The sequence below is a fragment of the Dipodomys spectabilis genome, unplaced genomic scaffold (genome assembly GCF_019054845.1).
Source record: "Dipodomys spectabilis isolate Male_0828 unplaced genomic scaffold, ASM1905484v1 ptg000344l, whole genome shotgun sequence".
NCBI classification, from domain to species: Eukaryota; Metazoa; Chordata; class Mammalia; order Rodentia; family Heteromyidae; genus Dipodomys; species Dipodomys spectabilis.
The window spans coordinates 2897917-2904456 of record NW_024871021.1 but is presented as its reverse complement, the minus strand read 5'-3'; positions in this window follow the sequence as shown (position 1 = coordinate 2904456).

Here is a 6540-nt window from a genome sequence, read left to right as displayed (position 1 = left end):
AGATTACAGTTCAAAACCCACCCAGGGAGGACGGTTCCCTAGATACTTATCTCCAAGAAACTTCTTTAAAAAGCCAGAAATAAGTGGCACTGAAGTTGAAGTGGTATGGCACGAGCCTTGAGGATAAACAGGCTCAGAGACAGTGTCCAGGCCCAGAGTTCAAGCCTTATGACAAATCAATAAAACAAAAACAAAAATGAAAACAAACCCCAAACCTAGCAATTTTCTCATTGTACACAGAGGCACATAATTTAGGAAATTGCTTTCTGTGTTACATACAGGTAGAAAAAAGAAGATGTCATACAATTATACTCTTCATACCATGTTACACCAAAGCCTCAAAAATTGCTATTTTCTAAATTAACATCATCTATATGTTGACAACTCTGTCTACATTATTCACATTATCATGTTATACATGAACTGTTGGAATTATCTATTAAGTTCTAATTATAACTCTCTTGAAAGAATATTCTAGGCAACTAGAATGCAAGACTCATTTGTAAATTTGTCAATTAAACCCTCTACTTAAAAAGAATTTTGTAGTATCTTATAGAATATGAAAATAAAAACAAAACAAAAACATTTATTTTAAATCTAAATTCTAATTTAGCAATATCTATAAAGACATACATTAGACAAACTTTGCTTTTTCTCTGGGCTTAAACTTTTGTAATCCTTCATCAATTCTTTGGAATCCAACAGGATTATGATAACTTTGGATGAGAATTTTGGATGGGAATCAAGAGCCATTTTGCATCTAGAAATGTTCTGTAATGAAGACAACATTTGAAACACAACTGAGGATTATATATGAGTTCCATTGTAATTGGAACCTTGACTTCTCAAATCATAGTGACAAAATTAGCCCAAATTTCCAACTGTGTATTCCTTTCTTGTTTGGTTTGTTGTATTAAGACAAAATTATACTACCTAGTCCAGGGAAAGTATCACTATGTAATTCCACTCTCTAATCTCCTGTCAGTCTGAGTGCTAGAATTGTAGCCTTGTATAACATTGCCCTGCCATGGTTTTTTGGTTTATTTAATCTAGATACAGACTAGCAATTCTGAACTTCTCCAGTGATATTATCCACTAGACTTCTCAGACTGTTCATGTACTATTTTCAAAGATGTTCTAACATTTGACACAGGATAAGAACATTTTCAAATGCACCTGCGGGTTCATTCCTCCATGTATCCAATCCCTTTAATATTCATTATTTGACTCTCTTACTATCTCTAGCTTACCTATTTAATATTCTCAAACTTTTTTGAAGAAAGGTCACTTGTGGATTTTCTAATTTTAAAAATTATCACTTGATTCTAGTCTTACTCAGGACATATTTTCTATTGCTTTCTAAATTTTCTACATATTCTTAGAGTTGTATCATTTGTGTATCTGTGTGTGCACATTTAAGTGCTTCTGTGTTTATGATTATGTTTGTATGTATGTATGCAAAAGCCTCAAGCTCTTATTTATCAATCTTGGTCATGACTGGTTTTCCATGACCTGAGCCATTCTTCCAATCCAGCTTTTGGCTGGTTAATTATGGATAGTGTCTCAAAAATTTTCTGCCCAGGCAGGATGCAAACTGAACTTCCCAGACTCCTTTATATTCATAGGTTTTATTTATCGAGTAGAATCAGCTTTTAAACTACAAACATTTTTGTGAGTGTAAAGTCGAAGTTGTAGCCTAGATTTTTAACTCCAGAATTCATATAAAGATAGATGAATGTACAAAATTACATATGCTGAGTGTACACTGTTAGAAATGTGATCCTAAGCTGGGTGGTGGTGAGATCTGAGGATTGGGGTTCAAAGCCAGCCCAGGTAGGAAAGTCCCAGAGACTCTTTTCTCCAATTAACTGCAAGAAAAGTGAAAGTGGCACTGTGGTTCAAGTGGTAGAGCGTTAGCCTTGAGCGGAATAGCAGAAGGAAAGTGCCCAGGTCCAGATTTCAAGTGCCAAGACCACCACCAGAATAAATATATTAGCAAAGGAAAGAAAAAGAAATGTCATCTTAATCACCAGTTCATTGCTAGTATATTCCCTACTCTCTCATGATGGACTTTTTTTCCCAGTTAAGTCCATACTCATGTCTGACTTTTTTTGGAAGCAGAATTATACTTCCATTGTTCTTTCTACAAAGTTGCTTGATTAGCAAGCATGATTTAGAAAGGGAGTGCCTTCAGAATTCGTGTTACACGTAGGAGTAATGCTTTCTCTATATCACTCCCATAAATCTACATACTAGACTTGGCTTTATTGTTTCAATGTTCTTATTTGTAGAGTCTTTTTATAGTATATTGAACCCTTATACTTAAAAATAGAACTTCTCCTATTATTGCTATTGTTTTCCTTACTGTTAATGCATGTACACTTGGGAAATAATGCGCAGCACATACACTCACAAAAAGAATAACCTGAGAACCTTCTTCCCATTTAAAACTCACCTTAATTTACAGAGAACTTACAAAGTTTGAACTCAATGTAGTCATTGATAATGTATTTAAAAGCAACATAAATTTCATATTTTCTCTTTACTAAGTTGTCTCTGAAACAAGTGTTACCTCAGGTCCAAAGGTGTCCTTGTGTTATTTCAATGAACCCAGAAAACTTTCATCATACCTCAGGCAGCACCATCGATTGTTAGTGGAAATAACTGCTACTGGATGTGGAAACTCCCAGGAGAGGAAATGAACATAGAGGAGTGACAACGTTCATGTTAACTTGTGCTTTCCTTTTAATGTACAAGAAAGAATCCCAAGGCTTGAAGGAAACTCTGTCCCTGACTTTTTCGAGTGTGTTCTATACTCATATAAAACTTTTCTGTAAACTTCTAGTTGAGAGTATTACAAAAAGAAATAATGTGCCATTTGAAGGCCAAAATAGAACAAAAGGAAATAACGTTGTTTTAAAATTGTTCTACAGCAAAGAAACAAAGAGATGGAGGTTTTAAAGTGTCTTATGGATGGATATTTCATCCCTGAGATGATTCTCTTTTTGCAGAAGACAGCTATCAATTCCTTTCGTCTGATCCTGAGTTCTCCAGAGCAATAAGGATTACAAAAAAGCAGGATCCAGTGGCTATGAAAAGCAAAAGTGCCTCTTCTCATACTAGTGCTCCTTTAAGGAGGGTCCCAAAGAAATATTTGGGGTTTTTGTTTGTTTGGATTGTGCTGATAATGGGGCTTTACCCAGAGGCTGGACCCTGATCCTGAATAGTTGTCTTTCCTGCCCACCTGCCCCCAAAGCAAGTACACTACTGCTTGAGCCAAAACTCTACTTTTGTTTTTTGGTGTTTAATTACAGATAAGAATTTGACCGACTCTCCTGCCTGGGTTGGCTTTGAACTAAGATAGTAAGACAGCTAAGTGATATCAAATGTATGGACTTTTCATTTGAAACAAGAAATATTAGATGAAGTTTACTGTAAACCTAATATTTGACAATTTTTAAAATAAAAGACTATGCCCAGCAAAAAGGCCATAACTTAAGTAACACAGCAAAAAATAATTTTGGAATTATTTTTTCTGCTTGGGAAGTTAATTGATCTTGTTCCTTTGGGGGAAACTTAAAGTCATATTTCTCTTTTTTTTGTTGGTTGTGGGGCTTGAACTCTGATCCTGGGTGCTGTCCCTAAGCTCTTCATCTCAAGTTGAGTAATCTACCACTTTAGCTAAAGTACCACTTCTGGGTTTCTGATGGACTTTCCAGACCAGGCTGGTTTGAACCACAATCCTCTAATCTCAACCTCCTGAGTAGCTAGGATTACAGGCATGAACCACCAGGACCAGGCTCATGTTTGCATTTATGTGCACTGAAAGACACTATGTAGCCAAATAATGGAAATTTGAACAAAATGATGCCAATGAGGCTTTTCAGAAAAATTGAGGTAGCAATGAATATGTCGTCCTTTTCCATGTTGTTACATTAATGACTCATGAACTATTACATTAGCATCCTCTGCCATCTGTATAGGTGTATTTAGTATCAGGAAATGTTCATAGAGAAATATAGAAAGACAGATTTTTAGAAAGCAAAGGAGATCAGGTATGAAAGAACAGCATAGAAGGAGATACATTTATCACACAGAGATTAAGAACTAGCCTAAGAGATTTAGAATGCTAAAGGCAATGAGGAATAAGCCTAGTTGATAAATAGTTTTTCAATAACCAAAAATGGTTCTCTAGAACAGTTTCTGCTATATCTTAGTTACTATCATTTATTCCTTCCATCTGGAGTCATTCCTTCTCTTCTGTCACAATTGTAAATTAGTCTCTGCCTTTTGGTGTCATGACTGACCAAAAAGATTTCCAAATCTCACTTAGACTACCCTTGTCTTTGTGATTAGCAGTGACCACACAAAATCCTGGTATGTTTGAATTACCAGAATTAGCCTTCACCTGACATCTAAGCACATTCCTGACATTAATTGCTGTGACCTAATGAACAAAACTTTTTTCAACACACTATCCTAATATAAATAAAGTACATGAATTAGAGACTATTGTCAGGTGTCAGAATGCAATTATATATTGCAAGAATGTGTTCTTTATTTTGCATTTACTAACCAAAAAAAATTTTTTGCCCTGACCCACAGAGCACTTCCAGAATGACAGGGCCTCCTTGGGTTCCAGCCACATGGAGACGCTGGGCCACCTCCTCCAGCACCCATTCAACAAGTTCCTGTGTGTGAGAGAGAGGGAGAGCGAGAGAGAGAGAGAGAGAGAGAGGGAGAGAGAGAGAGAGACAGAGAGTCAGAATTACACTTAATTCAGGTGCCTGTGGATCAGAATTCTAATCCTAACTACACAGGAGGCTGAGAAATGAGGATCATGGTTCATAGCCATCCCGGGCAGGAACGACTGTGAGACTTTTATCTCCAAAGAACCACCCAAACTGGAAGTGGTGCTGTGGGCTCAAGTGGTAGCCTTGAGCTGAAGAGCTTGGGGACAGCACCCAGGCCTAGAGTTCAAGCCCCACGACTGACAATAAGTGGACTTCCCACCAAAAGAAGTGGACTAAATAGCACCCATTGTCCTAGGGAGCATGGTAGAGAAGTCAGTCTGAGCTTCCTGTGAAGTTGAGGTCCTAAGTAGGTCACCTGGCTTCTCTGTGCCTTGATTTCCCCAGCTGTAAAACTCAACAGACTGAAGGATCCCCTGCCTTATGGGGATAGGTTAATGATGAAAGAGAATCATGTTTTGTTTCATAATACCCACCTGTTGCATGATTAATAACTGGTCCCACCTCAGCCCTTTCTGGTATCTTCCTGTCATATGCTCACAGAATTACCAAGAACCTTATCTGAAGGCTGCTCCCTCTGTGCCTAGCCATGCTCTAGAGATCCCTCTATATAAATCTATTGTTTCCTGACAACTCTCCTGTGAGGAGACTGAGGTCTGATGGTTGAGGCCCTAACCAGAAGTTCACCTATGGCCAAGAATTGACTGCTGTGTACTAAGATTTTGGGATAATACATCTAAACCGATGAATGAGCATGGTGCTACATGTCTACCATCTCAACTAGAGAGGACCTACCTGTCACACATAGGAGGACTCTGATCCAGCCCAGCCTGAGCATATATTGAGTCTCTATTTCAGAAATGCCGGACAGAAAGGTGGTTCCTCAGAGCCAAGGAGAGGAAACAAGCAGGGTGTCATGGTGCCCACAGAAGGGTGTCTGACCCAGGTGGGGGTGGTTTTGGGGCAGCCACTTGCCTGTGCTGCTGGAAGAAGCTGTTGGCGTCTGTTCCAGGTGGGGCAATCAGCAATGGCGGCGGCATTATGGATACATGGGCCCAGAGCAGAAGACCAGGGGCAGAGACCTGTTTGGGGCCTTAGGCCAGCTGGCAGGGAGCCATCATCTGAGGATTAAAACCTGGCACCACTTCATGAAGGTAGGGACTGGGCCGGGAGGTGGGCTGGCGCATCAATTTCCTACTATACTCCAAAGTCACATCGAGTCTCTTGCTCATCACTCAGCCATCTCTACCTTCCTCAACTGCTGGTAGTGGTGTAAACTAAAAGAGGGTATCTAGGTGCTAATGGGAAGCCTGGAATGTGGAGAGGGCCACCATTCTTGTATCCCATTGATCAGAAAGAAACATGAAAGAATGGGGGTGTGGCCAGAATCCTGCGATGCCAGCAGCATGGGCAGAGTCAAGATGACAGCGGGTCCTCCAGCCCTTTGCGATGGAACTCTGTCCAATTCAATTGGGGAAAAGAAGGTGACCTGCTTTAGCTGGATGGCTGCACAGATAGTTGTGTATGTCTGTTTGTTGCCAGTCCTGGACCTTGAACTCAGGATCTGGGCACAGTCTGTGAGCCGTTTTTTCTCAAGACTCACCCTCCACACTGAAGCCACAGGTCTTCTGGCTTTGTTGGCACTGAAGTTTGTCAGGGGTCTCAAAGACTTTCCTGCTTAGGGTGACTTTGACCATGATCTTCACATCACAGCCTTGTAAGTATCAAGTAGGAGTGCTGCAAGCCACTGGTGCCTGCCTCATCATTGGTCTTGCTGATGTTCTTGGAC